We start from the raw sequence: 22124 nt of genomic DNA, 5'->3' as shown, positions 1-22124 counted from the left end.
AAATATGCACATACACGTAGAAATACAAATGTGCCATGTTACACGAGTATACTCGGGTTAAAGAAGTATCTATAAGACTATTATCATGTGTGCACGTACTTACTCGTATATACACGTGATTTCTCGTATATGCATGCATCGATATGTAAATACCCGTTTAAATAGAAATTTACCTCTGTACACGAGTATACTTGGGGTAACACGTATGTATAAGTATATTCTCGTGTGTACATGAACATACTTGTATATACACGTACCTTCTCGTATATGCACGCTTAAATATGTACATAAACGTAGAAATACAAATGTACCTCTTTACACGAGTATACTCGAAGTAACACGTATCTATACGCATAATCGTGTGTACACGTACATACTCGTATATACACGTATTTACTCGTTTATAAACGCATAAATATGCACATACACGTAGAAATACAAATGTGCCATGTTACACGAGTATACTCGGGTTAAAGAAGTATCTATAAGACTATTATCATGTGTGCACGTACTTACTCGTATATACACGTGTTTTCTCGTATATGCATGCATCGATATGTAAATACACATTTAAATAGAAATTTACCGCTGTACACGAGTATACTCGGGGTAACACGTATGTATAAGTATATTCTCCTGTGTACATGAACATACTTGTATATACATGTACCTTCTCGTATATGCACGTTTAAATATGTATATAAACGTAGAAATACAAATGTACCTCATTACACGAGTATACTCGGAGTAACACGTATCTATACGCATTTTCTCATGTGTACACGTATATACACGTATCTTAGCTTGTGTGTACGCATAAATATGTATATACACAATTAAAAGCAAAATTACCTCTGTACACGAGTATACTCGGGGTAACACGTATGTATAAGTATATTCTCGTGTGTACATGAACATACTTGTATATACACGTACCTTCTCGTATATGCACGCTTAAATATATATATATAAACGTAGAAATACAAATGTACCTCTTTACACGAGTATACTCGGAGTAACACGTATCTATACGCATATTCTCATGTGTACACGTATATACACGTATCTCAGCTTGTGTGTACGCATAAATATTTATATACACAATTAAAAGCAAATTTACCTCTGTACACGAGTATACTCGGGGTAACACGTATCTATACTCATAATCGTGTGTACACGTACATACTCGTATATACACGTATTTACTCGTTTATAAACGCATAAATATGCACATACACGTAGAAATACAAATGTGCCATGTTACACGAGTATACTCGGGTTAAAGAAGTATCTATAAGACTATTATCATGTGTGCACGTACTTACTCGTATATACACGTGTTTTCTCGTATATGCATGCATCGATATGTAAATACACGTTTAAATAGAAATTTACCTCTGTACACGAGTATACTCGGGGTAACACGTATGTATAAGTATATTCTCCTGTGTACATGAACATACTTGTATATACATGTACCTGCTCGTATATGCACGTTTAAATATGTATATAAACGTAGAAATACAAATGTACCTCTTTACACGAGTATACTCGGAGTAACACGTATCTATACGCATTTTCTCATGTGTACACGTATATACACGTGTCTTAGCTTGTGTGTACGCATAAATATGTATATACACAATTAAAAGCAAATTTACCTCTGTACACGAGTATACTCGGGGTAACACGAATCTATACTCATAATCGTGTGTACACGTACATACTCGTATATACACGTATTTACTCGTTTATAAACGCATAAATATGCACATACACGTAGAAATACAAATGTGCCATGTTACACGAGTATACTCGGGTTAAAGAAGTATCTATAAGACTATTATCATGTGTGCACGTACTTACTCGTATATACACGTGATTTCTCGTATATGCATGCATCGATATGTAATACCCGTTTAAATAGAAATTTACCTCTGTACACGAGTATACTTGGGGTAACACGTATGTATAAGTATATTCTCGTGTGTACATGAACATACTTGTATATACATGTACCTTCTCGTATATGCACGCTTAAATATGTACATAAACGTAGAAATACAAATGTACCTCTTTACACGAGTATACTCGAAGTAACACGTATCTATACGCATATTCTCATGTGTACACGTATATACACGTATATCAGCTTGTGTGTACGCATAAATATTTATATACACAATTAAAAGCAAAATTACCTCTGTACACGAGTATACTCGGGGTAACACGTATCTATACGCATAATCGTGTGTACACGTACATACTCGTATATACACGTATTTACTCGTTTATAAACGCATAAATATGCACATACACGTAGAAATACAAATGTGCCATGTTACACGAGTATACTCGGGTTAAAGAAGTATCTATAAGACTATTATCATGTGTGCACGTACTTACTCGTATATACACGTGTTTTCTCGTATATGCATGCATCGATATGTAAATACACGTTTAAATAGAAATTTACCTCTGTACACGAGTATACTCGGGGTAACACGTATGTATAAGTATATTCTCCTGTGTACATGAACATACTTGTATATACATGTACCTGCTCGTATATGCACGTTTAAATATGTATATAAACGTAGAAATACAAATGTACCTCTTTACACGAGTATACTCGGAGTAACACGTATCTATACGCATTTTCTCATGTGTACACATATATACACGTGTCTTAGCTTGTGTGTACGCATAAATATGTATATACACAATTAAAAGCAAATTTACCTCTGTACACGAGTATACTCGGGGTAACACGAATCTATACTCATAATCGTGTGTACACGTACATACTCGTATATACACGTATTTACTCGTTTATAAACGCATAAATATGCACATACACGTAGAAATACAAATGTGCCATGTTACACGAGTATACTCGGGTTAAAGAAGTATCTATAAGACTATTATCATGTGTGCACGTGCTTACTCGTATATACACGTGTTTTCTCGTATATGCATGCATCGATATGTAAATACACGTTTAAATAGAAATTTACCTCTGTACACGAGTATACTCGGGGTGACACGTATGTATAAGTATATTCTCGTGTGTACATGAACATACTTGTATATACATGTACCTTCTCGTATATGCACGCTTAAATATATATATATAAACGTAGAAATACAAATGTACCTCTTTACACGAGTATACTCGGAGTAACACGTATCTATACGCATATTCTCATGTGTACACGTATATACACGTATCTCAGCTTGTGTGTACGCATAAATATTTATATACACAATTAAAAGCAAATTTACCTCTGTACACGGGTCATGAACGAACTGATGTTAAAAGGTTTTACCCTGACATAAGAAGAAAATTCACCAGTAAGAAATGGTTCACATTGTTGGATGCATCGCCTAGAGAAATGTCATAGATTGGGAAAGTTTTAAACAAAGATATGAGGATCCAAAGAATTTTCGACGCATGAAGTTAAATGTAAATACAGTAGAATCATGAAAATCCAATATAATGTGACCAATAAGTGATCAAAAATACCGAATGTATGGGAATACGCGCAAAACAGGTGTTTCGTTCCACGAGAGCATGGCCGTGTTATCTAGATTATCGAGTGTCGGATTCTCAAGTGTTTTTCAAACTTTACTCAAACGAAGGTAGAAGATGGGGATTTCTTTCGATAAGAATAAAATTGTAATTTTCAATAAGGAATTGAAAACATTCGCTCAGCAAAACTTAAAGATGATAAGAAGTTGAATAGTTACCATAGATCAGTTAACTGATTGTCTTTCTAATATAACAAAAGCCTCTCTAGCTAGTTTCATACTTTCTCACTCTTTCTGCAAACACTAAGTGACCTTGAAAACCATTTAGTTTTTTTTTCCGTAATTTCAGAGTCATATGTATCAATGCGCCAAAAATTGTACATTTTTTATTTTTTATTTTGTCTTTTCTTTTTATTTAAAATTTTGAACTGACGTTTGAGCTGTGCCCCGAGTCAACCATAAGTGTTTATGACCTAAAAGTTAGCTACCAACTAAATACTTGTTAGGGCCATGGTTCACTTTTTTCAAAAAAAAAAAAAAAAAAAAAAAGCTGATATGAATTGGTACGTCTTTTCTTAAAGAAAAAACATTCAGTTTTGACTTTAAGAAACGAAATTTTTTCTTTTTTTCTTTTTTCTTTTCTTTTTATCTTTTTAAATATGAAAAGCATGTGTCTAACAGCATAGCATAAAGATCATATTCTGAAAATTTCAAAAAAAAAGAAAAAAGAAAAAAAAAAAACAGAAACGTTGGCTCTTCGAACCGACCTGATTTGTTGCATTTTTATAAAAGCTCGCTCTTAAGAAAAGACTGCTTACTGAGTTTGCAAGATAGCAGATTGCTCTTTTATCTCTCTAAAAGCAATTTTGTTTGTTGTACACAAAGTACATAAAGTGTAGTAAAGCTCCTTTTAGGCAATGTTTATCAGTTCATTTTAACGTCTCAAAAACCAAGATCAAATTTAAAAAAAAGAAAATTTTCGTGAGGGTTTTATTTCAGTAGATAATGGATTTAAGAATAATCTGTAGTGATCGTGTCTCCAAATTAATTCCAAAATGATTATTTTTCGAAAGTTTTATACTTTTGCCTTATGTCGCACTAGACCTAAGCATTCCTAAGCTAGTCAATTTATCTTATTATATCTTTGTTTTTGTTTCTTTCTCAACCTTTGTACTGAATTATTCAACGGTGTTCACACGTCGTACATTATTCATTGCACTGCGTTCAGATGAGCAACGTAAGCAACGCAAATTGCATGTACTGCGAAAGTTACACACTTATAATGACTTGTACGCTGCTTAAGTTATACAATTTGCATCATTTACGACGCTTGCCTAAACGTAGATTAAACTAGGCTAATATTCAAAAGTAAATCTGCAATGATCAAATAAATAAGGCTATAACTTTATGCCGACTTAAGAAAAAACGTTACCTTTTATTTTATCTATGTTAAAGCCATTAATGCATGTTCTGATGCAAATGACATTGAAATGGTAACTAGAAATTCAAAGTCTTAAAGGAATTTTGGCCAGACGTACATTTATTTAAACTACTTGGTTGTCTTTGCCAAATGTTGCTTCAGATAAGTCGAGTTTTATATGGAGCAAATAGGAGAAATCGGATTACAGTTCATTTTGTCTGAGAAGCAAATGGATCAAGATTTATGTTCTGTACAAGCTTAATTCCAGTATCTAAACGGATTAAGCATTACGGTGGTCTGGAAAGTAAGAAAAACTAGAGAAATAAAGATTAAAAGAGATACTGCCTCAAATAAGATCAAGTTTTTTAGAGAATGTAGCTGAGAAGAAAGCCTTAAATGATATAAAAAGTTTCTACTTGTCAGCTTAGAACTCACAGTTAAAACTAAATACTTAGAAAAATCAATATTGTATCTTACTTTTTTGCATTATTATTTTCTATTAGTCAAAGTAGAAAATATCAGAAAAAATTTTCCTCATAATGATTACAAAATACAGTATTTGGCGGTCATAAAGTAATTATTTATCCATTTTTCTGTTTTATTAAACAGGCAGTTCAAAACACTTTTCTGCCATTGAAGGCAAAGAAACTTTACCTATGATGCACGAAACTTCAGTCCTCGGCTGGAAATGACTGAGCTGGCGGTGTATTACATGTATTTCTGCTTTACCCCTGGCTAATGGGCGGTAATTTACTGAATTTACCTATGTTGTTTAACAAGTATCACTACAAATTTATAATTCATTTCGTACAAATATTTTCTCTTATCATTTCGAAATAAAATATCCTTTTCAACAACGGAAATACAGAACTGTGTATAAAATATTTCTATCGTTGCCATGAAACTATACCTACACTGTAAAAACGATTCAGAAACGTTCCAGGAAAATAATAGGCAGCTGATGTGCCCAATTTCAACCAGTAACATTTCTTACAAAAACCAGGAACGTGTTCCGATACAAGTGAGTAACCTTCCTGAAATACTGGGAAATATCCCCTGTTAAAGCCAGTCGTGAACCTTCTACAAAAATTAAATAAGTTTAATGTATTTGATTAGAACCTTCCTGGTTTACCAAGAAAGGTCCAGAAGTATTACCGCGACCATGGCCAAAGCTGCGCGAATAATTGCAAGCAAGAACCAACCATATTTCTTGCCTGCAAATCCTGCCGCGCAAGACTGCAGCTATCCAGTGACTTATTTGCTCCCATTGGGAGTTCAGTCAATCTGGACGGGCCGTGATCAAATTGAAGCCGATACACCTTTTAAACATGCTCAGTCATTGTTTAAACTGGTAGCAAAAAATATCTTTCACATCAGTGAAATGTCTGCATTCGTGCATCTTTTAGCAATTCAGGAAACTTTTTTGCGAAGATACTTGATTTTGTGGGGAAATAGGTGAAAACCTCTGAAATCCCGAAAAGTTCCACGGAGATAACCAGTAACGTTTCGGAATTTTTTTACAGTGTAAGCACTTTAGGTAAATCAGCTTCTTTGTTTTGTAACAAAGTACGATTAATTTGAATTTTGCTATAAGCTGAATTCAAATAAATTTTCAGCATTATTTTTAATAGGTTTAGCTGTTTCCTAAATTTGGTACTGATTATTGTTTGCTTAATAAATTCACACATTGCGCTTAAAATATAATTTAACTACAGTTTGCTTTAAGTTACTTTGCTTTAATTCATAGCGTGCAATTTCGTCCACATATGAACGTATCAGGCTGTAATAGACAATAACTGAGCTGGAGGCAGATGTCATCTCATAGAAGCTAAGCAATCTTTGGACTAAACTGCAGTATCTGGATGGCATGGCAGGATTGGCGGTCTATTGCATGTAATTCTGTCTTACCCCTGCCTTAGGGCGATAATATACTGCTAAATAAACTATTGCAATTTCAGTATTTCAAAACAATCAAATTATTAACTACTCGTATAATTTGACTGTTACAGAGAAATGAAATCGTACAGTCGTTTTGTACCACTTCTAGCCAAGATTCAAACTGACAATTGGAGTGCCATGGTTGATAAATTTCATGTATGATGTTTTGTGGAGCTCCTTACCAACTTGCGTCCGATAGCATCTCAAACTCAACAGCATTTCAGGACATTCACAATCACCTTCTCATAGCGCCTCAAGTAAGCACTTTAATAAGAGTTTAAGTCACCTGTCAAGGAGGCGTTGAACAAACTTGAAGGCATCTTGTAGCAACAACAATTAGTGCCGCGTGTGGGGACGCGCATTCACTAAATGTTAAATAAGTCCGAGATGTTGCACGAGTAATGACAGCAAAGTTTTCCTGAATCTCGTGTGCTCCGTACGACTATAAAGTATGCGCGTCCAACTATCAAAAGCGTCCCGTAACATAATGCCTGTTCAGAGTATTTGTGTCGCACGATAGTAAGTTCTGAACGCCATTCAAAATCCTATTCCGGACACCATCATCGCAAGTTGATCTAGTCTGGATCCACCATTGTAATCGAACTTCGTCACGGTCAATGCGACAGTTAATTTTGTCATTCGTATGTAGAGCATCATGCTGAAGACGTGTGCGTGTGTGTCACATGTTAAATAATCGATAACGATAATCTGGCACTTTTCTAACAATTCTAAACAATGGTCTGTCTTTCTCTTCTACTTTGACCCTAAGTAGACTACTGCCATCTATCCAACGATGGCTGCCATTGTTTACCCATGTTCTCCAGCGACATTTACTGGCCTCATTGGTGCAACCCAGATGTCGAGCGAAATTTCTCGATTACTCTAACCTGCTTCTTAAAATACCATAGCATGTCCTCACAAACACCCTTATATGCTTCTTGTAGTCACGAACCCTTTGGTAAGGTATTGTCAGTCTACATAAAATATAGTCAATCAAAATTCAACATAAATTTAACCATCAGATTGAGAGTTGCTCTATACATCCACGTAGAGCCCCTACATATGACAGGCCGAACTGTCCACCATTTTGGATCAAAAGTCGGAGAAATATTACCACACTAGATGTTTTTTCGCTTCCTTTTATGTTATCGTAATGCATTCGTTTTTGTACCGAATTGTTATTCGAACTACAGAGTGTCATATTTTGAACAAATTAACAAACCAACAAAACATCAAGAAATCGAAAACATTTCAATTGGTGAAATATTACATACATTATTATTATTCGGTTATTTGTGTGTTTAATTAGCTTGCTAGATAATTATGAAATTAGTATTACTCTACATTATTAATGCTCTTAGTAGTATTAGTGTAAATATATATTTTTATGTGTTGATACTGTATACTTGAATTTCCAATAAAGTGAATTAGTCCTATTTTTGGCAGCATTGCGTTTCTGGATCTTAGCAATTAATTTATCAACTGATTTAAAAATGTAACAGTTGTATAAAAAAACAAAAAAGCATATTTCTTCAGACTAAATTACTCCATAGCAATAAAAGTGTTACCGAGAATTTACATAACAATGTTTACTGCTTTCGCACTGCCGAGTTTTAGCTTCGAATTTCCAGCAAATCGTCAATAAAATTGATTTTTTATCTTAGGTTATTAATTTTTAAATTTAAAGAAACAAAATCCTTTCTGTGAACTATTAGCGCAGTACACTGTGGCACATTCACTTATTTTTATAATCTTAACATTCTTTCTTGCGTCTTTTAATAATTCACCCTATGGCAATGGCTCAAAAACAGACGGTCACTTTGATCCAAAATGGCGGATGCGTCGGCTCCCTAGTTATAGGGGCCTTACATCCACGTGTTGAATGCGCAGGTCTCGCTATTCTACCATTGGACTCGAAAGTCTTATCATTTAAATGTGCGGGGAGTAAATGTTCGCAAAAGAATCTTTATTTTGATAAAGTGTGTGAAGCTCTTGGTAAACAGAGAAATATTACTTTGCGAATGTAATTATTGTACATGAGTGCTTAACGCGAAGGTATTTAAAAATAAACATTAAAAAAAACGGTTGAAGTCTTGAGTTAAAAGTTATCAATTGACTTGCATCATTTACTTAGTTTGTCGTTGCTGTTTGTTGATGTGAACACTTTAAAGTACCGCAATTTTTTTACTGTCCCACAAGAATGCATTATTAGCAAATTAAATTATGATAAATTAATAATACAGGTATATGTGTACTAGGGAAGCCCTTATTTTTCAACTTTGTAAAAAGTTATCTCCCACTCCCCAATTTTGTTTTAATGGACAAAAAATTGATATGTGCAAAATATTAGCTCAATCGGAAATCTTTAAGGAGTGCCTCAAATAGCATGAAATTATCGAATTTTCACACACACAAAAAGATTTTTCATCATTTTTCAAATAAAAAAAAAAAAAAACATCACATTTGCACTTTTGATGGCCTTTTTTCTTTTTACAAGTGTTATTTTACTCAAACTACCTTCTTCTATGACCTAGTATACCATTACAATTCCTGCTCATGCTTCTTTTCAGGCGACTAAGCTTTTTCGCAAACACGACGTTCGCGACTCAAGGTGTTTCATGCTGCTGCAATTATTTCTGAAACAATATCACGAAAGTTTTTGTTAGTGTTTAGTTGAGTTATTTTTGTAAAAACACAGAAATTTATAAGTGATTTTAAAATTAATTAGAAATGTAATTTAATTTAAGTTTTATGAACTTCTTTAGCAGGCGGTGTTTTCCATAACATGGCATTTGCTTTTTTTAATTGAATGTGAGAAAACACTTGATATTTCCCTTTTGTATTATGATTGATAATATATTTTTTTTTACGAAAGAAATCCATAACTATTTTCATATGATTAGGTAAACTTAATTTGTAACTCTATTTTTATGAAATGTGCATCGTTTTTTATTTTCTAACTTAGTATAACACTGCCTTTATCATTAATTCTCATTTGAGAGTGGTTTCTGCCTTAACTATATTTTTACAAAATGTGCATCTTTCACGTATTATCATAACCAAGTGCAACATTGTCTTTTATCAATAATTTTCATTGACAAGTGACTTGTGCTGCTGGTCACTTTTGCCAACTTTTGTAACTACCAACCTTGACTTGGAAAATTGCACCTACCTCTTCCAGTAGCTCTTCACACTAATTACGAAGTGATTTTTATATTGAGCTTCTTGGTTATACATTTCAAACAAATTATTAGAAGGAAGCTACCGTCGAACAGGCAAATTTAAGCGTAATATTTTACAATCTAAAGTTGTATGTATGAAAAAAAAGTGCAGCGTTAAAGATTCAAGAAATTTCTGTTTTTTGGCAAAATGCACGAGTTTTTACAAGGAGAACAGCTTACTGAATTAATAAATTAGTCTACCTCCCTAATGCAGAGAAACTTACAGATTATTTTCTAGAACTCCTACTAAAAATAAGGTAAATAGATTTTTTTGAAGGGAGATACCTGAAAATATGGACTACCTCTTCGACATTGTCCATGTAGATGCTTTGAAAGAGATCATAAATGAAGAGAATAGGAAATTCCTAGTTTTTCAGAGAAAAAAGGACTCTCGGGCTCCATGATTGGTGCTGAAAAAATAGCACAAAAGGAGGAGAAAAAAAACTGATGGGAAAAGAAGGAAGTTATTCGAAAGAAAAGAACTTGTAAAGAAATGTAATGAAAATTTGTCGCCTAAGCAACTTTCGATTTAGTTTCAAGCAACCAAGCAATGATGGTTTTCACAACAGTGTCAGTCCTTCTGCAATTGATAAGCATACACCAGCAACTAACACATCAGTGACATTACAAGTACGGGCATTACGACTCGAACAGAAACATGTGGAATATTGCAGTTTTTACTGATCGCTTTTCTAAAGTATCACCGATAGACATGAAATTTGCTTATTTGTCGCTGCTGCAGAAGCTTTTGCGCATGATACTGAATAACTAATCATAAGTATAACTTGTCTTCAGTGGCTTTGAAAATTATTTATAGAAGAGAGCCATGAAGAAGTTCTACAAAAATGTTACCTTAACGATTGCAAAGAATTAGTGTTGGAAAATTGCTCCCACCTTTCACAGGAGTTGAGAGGATCAGTAGCTTGGAAATTATAAATTTTCACACTTAACACACTTAATTAAACTTTTCAAGACATTCAGCAATTGTTGAGAGTTTCTGAAATCCCAACATTATGCGGAGAAGAAAAGGTCATGATTTTTTATCAAGCACTTGAAAACAGGGCTTAAAACGATTAAATTCGAGCAGTTTGGCTAGATAGAACAGCAAGAAACATACACTGTAAAAAATCTCGGAAAGCTCTCTGAATATACAAAAAAGCTTTCCGTAATAAACAGATTCGCACGCCCTCAGCAGTTTTCTGCTCTTATCAAATACCTTTCCCGTTTAACAAGAAAGTAAGAGTCGACGCCTGCGCAGCTCACACGGCAATTTTATAGTCCAGCACCAAATCCAAACTGAAACTCGCGAAAGCACGCAATTAAAACAAAGAATCTTATTGCACAAAAGAAAAAATCGGTACCACTCATCAAGGCCATTAGTAGAAGTTTTGTTCATCGCATGAATTCACTGAAGATAATTTTAAAGTCTTATATTTTCTTGCTAATGTATCGCATGAGATTGAATTTGAAGCTATGTCACTTATTTTTAAGTACGAAGTGCAACTTCTCGACGCATGCTCGCGGAAGGAATACAAACTGAAATTAAAAACCAAATAACTGCCGAGAGGACGCCATGTAAATTCGTTGCGTCGCATAACTTGTGTAGGTAATTTACTTTTTTCTTGGATACTTTTCTTCTTTCGACCAAATGGGTAATTTTTGTAGGCAGAATTTTATTCTGTCATAAAAATCACCTTTTTGGTGACCAAAGCCTGCAAAAGACCACCACCGACGAATAGGTAAATCGCTTTGCAATTCTATTACTTTAAAGTGATTTAGTTCATATAAGTCTCGTTAAAAAAAAACTGTTTTCCTCAGTATCATTTTTTTGTTGTGAACTATTGCAATTTGAAAATATTTTACATTACATAGAACACATATTTAAAGTGCAAGTGTGTCTAATTTTATTCTGTAAAATTTATGAATTGAAGATTATAAAAAAACTTTAAATAAGTGTTATTGTGCACTTTGTTTTTGTGTGTCAATCTCAGTTAACATTTGGCTGAACATTTATGTATCAAGCATTATGAATTAAATGTTATAATATGCAAATTGTCAGGTTTGATAGTTCGTCTTTAAGGTTGCATGTTTTCATTCTCTTGTAAACAGTGTAGCTAGATTGTATGAAGTAAAAAAAAAAAACTATCTCTTGTAATTAGGAACATAGTGCTACAGTATTTTCTAAATGACGATATCTCTTTAAATATTTGCATTAGCGAAACGCTTTAAATTAGTTAAATGTGTATTAATTTCTTTAACAAATAGATTCATATATGTATTTAAAAGTGTCTTCATTTTTTTCGTTTTACGAGCCTCAATTTTACCAAAAGCAAAAAAAAAAAAAAAAGACTTAATAAAATAAATAATTTTGTATTTTTACACCATATTAAAGTATTTGACTTATAACTTATATGATACTTTGATTTATAATGTATATGATACTTTGATTTATAATTTATATTATACATGAAATATTATTTATCTCAGCAGAGCTTCATTAGTACGATTTATTTTAGTTTCAATGTACCTGCCCTTAAGGGAAAGAAGCTGCAAATATAACAAACAAGAATTATTTCTCAATAATATATTTTTGTATATACATGGAATAAACAAGCAATGAATAGCAATGAGAAAAAGGAAATTAAAAGTAGCAATTATTAGAATGAAGTGTAAAGGTTGAATTCGGAGCTCATCAGCCGTGAAAGATTCGATAAATATGGTCAAAAGACCAAAAGATATTAAACTACTTACTAAATATAGAGCGTTTAAGCTCTAATATATGCATTACATTGGGCCAAACGCACCATATGCTAAACTATATGCAATAAACAAGAGCTTAAACCTAAAATTAAAAGCAGGGTTTTTTTACCTCGGCTAAATTAAGAAACAAGTCCCTATAATTTGTCTTCCTCAGAACAGTACCTATTGCATGCATACTAGTTTAATGTAGGACAGTCAGGAGGAATGAGTCAGTGGCAAAAATGGAACAGCTACATTTACATGCCAAAATAAAAAGTAATATTATTTCATGTCATTGTTTTAAAAGTGATCATTTTTTAAAAACTAATGTTATTAATATACAATGTACATATGGGGAGAAGACGAGGGGCGTTCACCACGCAGACTGTGCCATTGACATTTTCGGGGGGTTGCTTTTTTAAGGGGGGGGCGCTTTATAGCATTTTATGGGCGCACCATTACTCTTATGGTGGGGGGGGGGGGATTCTCGTATATATGAAATGGAATAATCATGTAATAGAGTTCAATGTTTTAATAAATAAAATATATATTGCATTTTGCGCACACTGTAAAAATAAAATCAGTAACCTATTTTGAATAAGTATTTATATTTCTGATGAGCTGGAAAAGGGCAAGAACAGAAGAATCAACCCGAATGGTTCCAGCAGGGGGACTTGGTGTCATATTTAAATTCATCATTTTCTCTGTTGGTACTTTTCGGTACACTTTGTTCGTCAGAGAAATTGACTTGAGGTGAACGAATTCCGGAACGCAAAGGGTAGGTAAGTCCTGTCAAATTTTATCCGAAGATAAAAGCTATCAAGTTTGATACAAGATATGTTTTTAAGTTCTGCATTAAAAATACAATATGTTGATAGTTTTGTCTTGAAAATATTGAGAGAAAAACTGAAGTTTAAGATTGTTTAACAAACAATCCCCACTTTTCAGAAGGTACCCCCCCCCCTCCAATTCCCCGACGATTTTGTGATTAGGAATGAAACTACTAGATTATTTCATAATTTTTCAAAAATGTATAACTGTGCATATGTTATGCTGTTAACCATGCTATTTGTCATTAGAAATTCAAAAAAAAAAAAAAAAATCCACGAATGATTCTAAAATTGCTTGTATTATTGCTCTTAGATATGAAAGAATTGAAACTGATATGGTATCCAATACTGTAATAAAGAATTATATTTTAGAAAAAATCACGGAAAAAGGATTCCGAAATTCTCGGAAACGTTTTTGAAAATTGTTTGGAGAATTCCGAAATACTCGGAAACGTTTTCGAAACTTTCATGAACCACAGCTGCACAGAATACTCAGAAACATTTCTGGAAACTACGGAAAGAGGATTCCGAAATACTCAGACACGTTTCTGGACATTACAGAAAGAGGATTCCGAAATACTCAGAAACGTTTCTGGACTTTACAGAAAGAGGATTCCGAAATACTTAGAAACGTTTTTGAATTTTTCATGAACCACAGCAGCACGATATACTCAGAAACGTTTCCGGATTTTTTTTACAGTGTAGGTGACAAAGACGGTTCAACTTGAAAATATGACTCAGGTTATATAAGCGGAATGGGAAAACCTGACAAAATAATAGTTGATTGATGCCCGAGAAAGGGATTTAAAATTAATTCAAGAACACAATAATATTCTCACAAAAGATCGGTGAGAAAAAAAATGGTTTTTCACATTGTTGCAAAAGACCGTAAAAACATGTCCTACAAAAATAATGTTCAACATTCGTTTGATCGCATTTTGTTTTGATTCTATAGAAAGTGTTTGACATAATAATATGTATTTATTCTCTAGTAATTGTTGTGTTATTGAAGAAAATGTAATGTTGTAAAAATTATTACTACATTTCTAGGATTGGTTGAACTTCAAGGCATTTGAGGCACCCCTAGAAACTGTTCAAATGAAGGGAAATTTTGTGCAGCCTGTTTTTTTATTCATTGGAACAAGATAAGAGAGTGGGAGCAATGAAATTTTAACTTTCGAAAAATGCCCTATAGCTAAATGCCACCCTAATGTATACTCAATATACACTACTGTAGTTTCCAATGCATCATAATCTGATTCATTTATGATGCAGGTAGTCTCAACAGTAAATGTATACTCTAGCCCAATTTCATTAAACGAAATTAATAACATATTAAAAAATCATAGCATTTGGTAAATTACATTTAAAATGTTTTTATATATATATATATATATATATATATATAAGGTCAGTTGGGGTAAGTGCGGCTTAGGTTAATAATCAGAAACCGGGAATATCTGCACGGCTGTTTGCCATCTGGGTAGCTTGGTAAACATTGTTACTTTGCACTGCATGCGTTAGATCGCGCTACTTGAACCGTAACTCTACTCCCTCCCTCGTTTCCTAACTTTTCTCATTCCCACTACAGTGCCATGTTGTTATAGTTCGAGAAATCATCGTTTCTTCTGTTTTTGTTCTCACTGTTTCGTGCTTCCAAAACGTAAGTACAACTATTTCATGTCTACTTTTCGTATTTTTAAAGCTGAGATTTATTATTTTTTACTTTAAAATCAATTAATTTTAGGGCTGCACTTGCCCCAGAAAATTATAATGTAATTAATTTTAAATCCCTGCATCTTTGTCTAACTAACAATAAGTGTCACTAGTCTATATGGCTCCAATATAACTGCTTATATATACTGCTCCATAATATAAATTAAATTGCAAATTACTATACTAAGTGTACTTATACAAAAAATATGTTCAAGTTCGTCGCAGACATGTTGCCTTCTGTCAGTTGTATAGTTACCTTTTGTATTATTAAGTTAATATTTTATAAGTTCGTTGATATTCAAGTTTTAAAGATTATTCCTTGATATGCAAGTTTCGTTTTTTGTTTTTTTATTTTAAAGCTTATTAGCACAATAAAAGGTATCTTTCATGTTCTTTATTTAATTTAAAATAAAAACTTCATAATTTTGTTTAACAATCCATTGTTCCTTGAACGTTCTTCATTTTACATTGACAGGTTTCGTTAGGAAAAATGTAATAGCTTCCCAATGAATAGGTGAAAATAAAAATTAAAAAAATCGTTTTTAATCAGGAAAAAATACTCTATTGATTGCACTTGCCCCTTATTTTCTCAAACGGTTTTTTAAAAAAATACAGATAGGTGATGCTCTTGCCCCACTTTTATTGAGAAAGTGCGGCCCTAGAGCACAATAGTTTTTAAAAAAAAATTTCAACTTTTTTACCTGCAATGATTTTAACAGGCTCATGTCTAGGGAAACACACTAAAACAGGTAACATACGAAATAAAAATTAAAAAATTTGTATCAAGTCTTGTAATGTCTAGGTCTTAATAAAGTCGAACTGTACAATTTAAGGGCTGCACTTCCCCCAACTCACCTTATATATAATATTTCAAAAACGCGCAACAGGACTGTCAATGAACATATCCAACCACGCAGTCCAAAAACTCAATATTTTCTGTTGTTTTCTTTTTATAGTTGAATAGAAGTAACAGGCTATTGCCAATACACATCAAAGTATAAACATCTAATATCTTTCTATAAAAACTATTAAATACTACTAATTCACTGAGGCATGTACATTCACTCGTCTAACTGCAATATCATTCACTGTAAAAACGATTCAGAAACGTTCCTGGAAAATAACGGGCAGCTGATGTGCCCAATTTCAACCAGTAACATTTCTTACAAAAACCAGGAACGTTTTCCGATACAAGTGAGTAACCTTCCAGAAACGCTGGGAAATATCCCCTGTTAAAGCCAGTCGTGAACCTTCTACAAAAATTAAATAAGTTTAATGTACTTGATTAGAACCTTCCTGGTTTACCAAGAAAGGTCCAAAAGCATTACCGCGACCATGGCCAAAGCTGCGCGAATAATTGCAAGCAAGAACCAACCATATTTCTTGCCTGCAATTCCTGCAGCTATCCAGTGACTTATTTGCTCCCATTGAGAGTTCAGTCAATCTGGATAAGCCGTGATCAAATTGCAGCCGGTACACCTTATAAACATGCTCAGTCATTCTTTAAACTGGTAGTAAAAAATATCTTTCACACAAGTGAAATGTCTGCATTCATGCATCTTTTAGCAATTCAGGAAACTTTTTTGCGAAGATACTTGATTTTGAGGGGAAATAGGCGAAAACCTCTGAAATCCCGAAACGTTCCACGGAGATAACCAGTAACGTTTCGGAATTTTTTTACAGTGTAGTATTCTTAGTTCCTTATTCGAGCATTAGCTTTTTTTGTTAACCTATATATCATTCCTTAATAATGATATGATGTCATTTTTTCTCAATTCAATGACGATTCCGTACAGGAATTAACATACATTTGATCTTATTGACTGCTTTAAAATATATATTTTTTTTTTCTACGCAAAAAAAAAAAAATAATAATAATAATAATTTTCGTAATGCATTAATACTACTTTTTCATTCCAGCAGACATGAGCACTTATACCTTTAATAACGATTAATATCCTGCTGAATTATATTGCTATTTATAGCCCACTAAAGTTCCTTAATTTACTTTAATATCTTATCGATAAATATTGCAGTACGTGCTTAGGTATATGAATTGTCCTTCGGGTATATTGTCGGAATGCAAAATGGATTTATGGTTTTGACACCTGGATTGAATGACTTACAGTACAGCTCTCACTTGAAGTATTTTATTAGGATAATGAACAGTAATAAACGCTTGGTAACGAAAATAAAACATTCATTGTCTGGGGAAAAGATATGCGTCTTAAACGACACGTAATGTTTTAGTTTCTTTGATAATTATGCGTGATGATTTTCGCATATGCAAACTGACAATTACACGAGGGTTACATATTTTGAAACGTTAATTAGTATTCTCATTCAATGACTAATGATTGATAATTTGTTATTTGGAATTTCTCCAAGATATTATAAATGTAGTTAAAAGGGAAAAAATATTTATTGCACCTTTCCGAACTTAATAGTTTAAAAGAAATGTTACATGTACAAAACATATCTAAAATATTCATTGAGAAACATTTACACGAATTTCAGTCATCTATTGCAAAAGCTTTCGACTAATAAGCAATTACGCAGAAGAGCTTATTTTAAACGTCACTTTGTGGCACAAGTTGTTTAATGGTGTTTAATTCGCTTAATCCAGGTACAAAAAGCTTAAGAAATGAAAGAGACTTGTCTAATAAACTAGATTTTAGTACTATAGAGACATTACGGGTCAAATCAAATAGCATTTATTATGGATTTTAGGATCGCAATACCCTCTATGTTAACTAGCCTTGTACTGCATCACATATGGAGATACCTTTAGTTTCTATACTTTTGACTCTTATCGTGACGTCAAGCATTAAATTTTTGCAACGATTGTTTTTCCTTCTGTCGTTCCAATGTTGTTTTCAGTTTAACACAAAAATTACACTACTTAAGAGTAGAATTGAATAGTAGTTCTATTTCAAATATAAATCACCTTGCAGGGTCAATGCATTCCTCCTTGTATCTCAAAATATGTTTTTAACATCCTGCATATTAGTTAAAATGTATTTTTCCACATTTAGTTGTAAATCAAAATACATGCTATCAAAACTATACTATTTTATCAAACATTCGTTTCTGATACTTTAATTGTACAATTATCATAGTTGATGAAACGATACTTTTTGTTGATTAAACATTTGTACCTTTATTTGAAATATTATAGGAAAATAACCGAAATAAATTGTAGCTGTTTTTTGCTTATTATACTTCTCTAAAACGAAAACACAAAGCTTAATCTCTCCTTCGAAAGAATTTTTGAGTTCGATATAGTTTATTGCATTTCATATACAACGCTAATTATTTTAATAAAAGTCAGTGTTACATTACTAAAACACATCAATTTAGCCCTAAGCAGAATATTGATCCACGCTAATAGATGAATCATTTCCTAATTTGCGGTTCTACCCTCAAGCTAAACAGACTAGGTATTCACTACCCTCCCCCCTCCCTCCTCCCACGCATAAGCGCTTTTTGGAATGAAGTTTACTGCATCCTATATACAAGTCATTGACTACCTTTTTATCGAAAACTATTCCACATTTGTTATTCATTAGATATCATTTATGTTTTATACGAAGTTACTTTAAAAGTTTGCAAATTCTAAATGACTTGAAGAATCCCTTTATTTCATATAAGCATGTTATACAGGAACGGTTTAGATATAAAAATTAACATTGCGTCTTTTGCTTGAAACATTCTTAATATTGACTGCTCTTTCGTAATTTATGGTAATGGGCAAGATTTAAATGTGGTTCCAGGGCAATAATACTGCAAGGATATAAATTTCAATGAAAAATTAAAAGTGCATAACATTGGTTACAAAACATTAGAAGCAAATTTTAGGAAATTTACTATTAATATTGAAGTAAACAAATGTTTATCTTACCAAAAATGTTTTTTTCAAATTTTAAGAGAATATTTACCTTATTTATGCTTAAATGAAAACGCACAAACTACTTTAATGAATATTAAAACGTTTTATTTGTTGACAGTTTCCTTCAAACAAACAGAATAATTATCTTACAATTAAGTCCACCTTGTACTTCATAATTTCAAGTTATTTTCTGTAGCTGTGGTAAAGACTGATGATGAAAACCGTGTTCTTGGGTGAGTACTTAAAGCCGAAGTTAAGTAGTCCTAAAATTTATAAGAAATATGGTTTTATCTATTGTTGCTGACTGAAAATATGACTTTTATAAAACTTAAGATGAAATTAGATAGACTTATTTCTGAAACATATTTTACAGGGGTTATTAGGGGCTTTTAATCTCATTTTTTTTTTCAAAATATACTTTTTCTGCAGTAAACTATAAATTTTTCATCTACATCAAACACTGGAGTTACTCCCAAAGAATAAAACATGGAAAGTTTTTTAAACTGCTTATTAAGTTTACTTATGACACTACTTTTGAGAGTAGTGTTATAAGTGCATCATACTGATCATAGCTTTGTATTCCATCTGTACATTTTCAGTGTTCACTAAAATTCAATTTAAAATTCAATTTTTAGTTTCCCCAATGTTTAAATGATTACTTTGACTCATTCGCTCATTTAGTTGAATTCAGTTTTCGCGTTTTTAATGTAAAACTATCTACGCTGAAGTCCAAAATGAACGTTTCATATTCCAGTCTGGGTAATACCTATCTCTGTTCTGCGCAAGATTACTTGGCAAACCACATATTTCATCTCGTAATTATGCTAGATTTTAAATATTAGACTATTTTTAAACATTGTACTACGTTTTGCTTTTGAAGCAGCATTTGCGTAAACTCTAATAATATATATTATGACCTTAAAAACAGTTGTTTAAATTATGTATATTTTAAAATCATGCGTGAAATATTTTAGTACGACTTTTTAATGATATCTAGTGTAAAATGGATAGCTTCTAAGATGGTTGAAGGCCGTGTTATCTTTTTGTTATTAATATTGCACTTCCAAAAAAAAAAAAAAAAGGTATGTAAAACACACGTACCTTCAGATTTTTTGCATGGGTTACCTTAGTAAATTCTTTTCACCGTTCATCTCAAAAACAAAAGTGCCCAAGATACGAAGATCCACACTCAATTCATTACTATTAATTTTATCACACGGACAGAAAACTTCTATTTTAAGCACTATTTACATGTTTTGGTTCTACAGTGAACACTCACGTATGCACCAGTCCAAGGAACCAACAGAAAAAGTCGCGTAAGTAAAAAAGGCTATTGGGCGATATTCCACGAAAATGTAAACCTGACCATCAGAATTTCAATATTAACAAAACATAAGTATTTCGTATCATTTAAAAGCTTGAAATATATATTTTTAGAGTGTACCAAACTAAATTTTAATTTATAATTTTTCGTATTGAAAATAAGCCGTAACAGATGCCTGTATCTTTTTCGGATTTTTTGGGGAAAATTTGACATGATTTGACATGTAGTAATTAATTTTATTCTAAAACAAATTCTAACTAAAAGGAAAGGAAATTAGTGTATTTTGTTTTACTCATAATACAACTTTATATTGGAAGCTTATATCAATAAATATCTTTATAGTGTTTCGTTCAGAAACTATCTTACACTGTAAAAAAATTCCGAAACGTTACTGGCTATTTCCGTGGAACGTCTCGGGATTTCACACATTTTCACCTATTTCCCCGTAAAAACCAGTATTATCACAAAAAAGTTTCCTGAATCGCTACAAGTTGCACGCGTGCAGACTTGTCACTGTTGTGGAAAATATTTTTAGCAACCAGTTCAAAGATTCAATGAGCGTGTTTATTAAGTGTATCGACCTAGAGCTCCTTGAAAAGGACAGGCTGACTTATCCGACATTTTGGTTCCAAGACACAATTGGATCCAACCTCGTTTCTAGTATTTATAAATGCGTCATAATATTCGCTGGTTGCTATGTCGTAAAGCAATTGATGATAAGTTGAGTAAAATGTCACTTAAGGTAAATCTAGAAAGATTACTTAGTTCACAAACACAAGAAAAACGTATCAAGAAATGTTTACTGTAATAAACCTCATCTTTTCACGTTATTTGTTTTCAATTTGTATAAATTAAATCGTCTTCAGCTACAGAATAAAATAATCAAACATCAATCAGGCAACACATCTAAAGCTTTGACACCACTTTTCTGAAATGAGACTTTTGCACAAATACTATTTCTTTCGCCCTACAATTTTGGAACCAAAATGTCGGATAAGTCAGCTCCCCTTATATAGGAGCCTTATATCGACCTAAAGTTGCTTACGGCCTGTCCGGACTGACTAAGCTCCCAATGAGAGCGAAAAAGTCAATGGATAGCTACAGCTTTGCACGGCGGGAATTTCAGGCAAGAGATATGCTTGGTTCCTTCTTGCATAGCTTTAGCCGTGGTCGCTCTGATATTTATGGAGCCTGCTTGGTGAAGTAGGAAGGTTCTAATCAATTATACTGAACCTACTTAAATTTTCGAGAAGGTTCTAGAGACATGACTGGCTTTAACAGGGCAGATTTAGCACGTCTTCATAAAGTTTCAAGTTTAACTTCAGAAAGGTTACTGACTTTTAGCGGAAAGCGTTACTGGTTTTTCCAAGATATGTTACTGGAAGAAATTGGGCACATCAGCTGCCCATTATTTTTCAGGAACGTTTCTGAATCGTTTTTACAGTGTAAAATCAGTTTATAAATGTCTGTCAGTTACCAAAAAATCAACTTTTTCTCCTCAGCATGAAAATTATTG

The sequence above is a fragment of the Uloborus diversus genome, chromosome 3 (assembly GCF_026930045.1).
Source record: "Uloborus diversus isolate 005 chromosome 3, Udiv.v.3.1, whole genome shotgun sequence".
NCBI lineage: Eukaryota > Metazoa > Arthropoda > Arachnida > Araneae > Uloboridae > Uloborus > Uloborus diversus.
Note: the sequence above shows the minus strand (reverse complement) of the source record.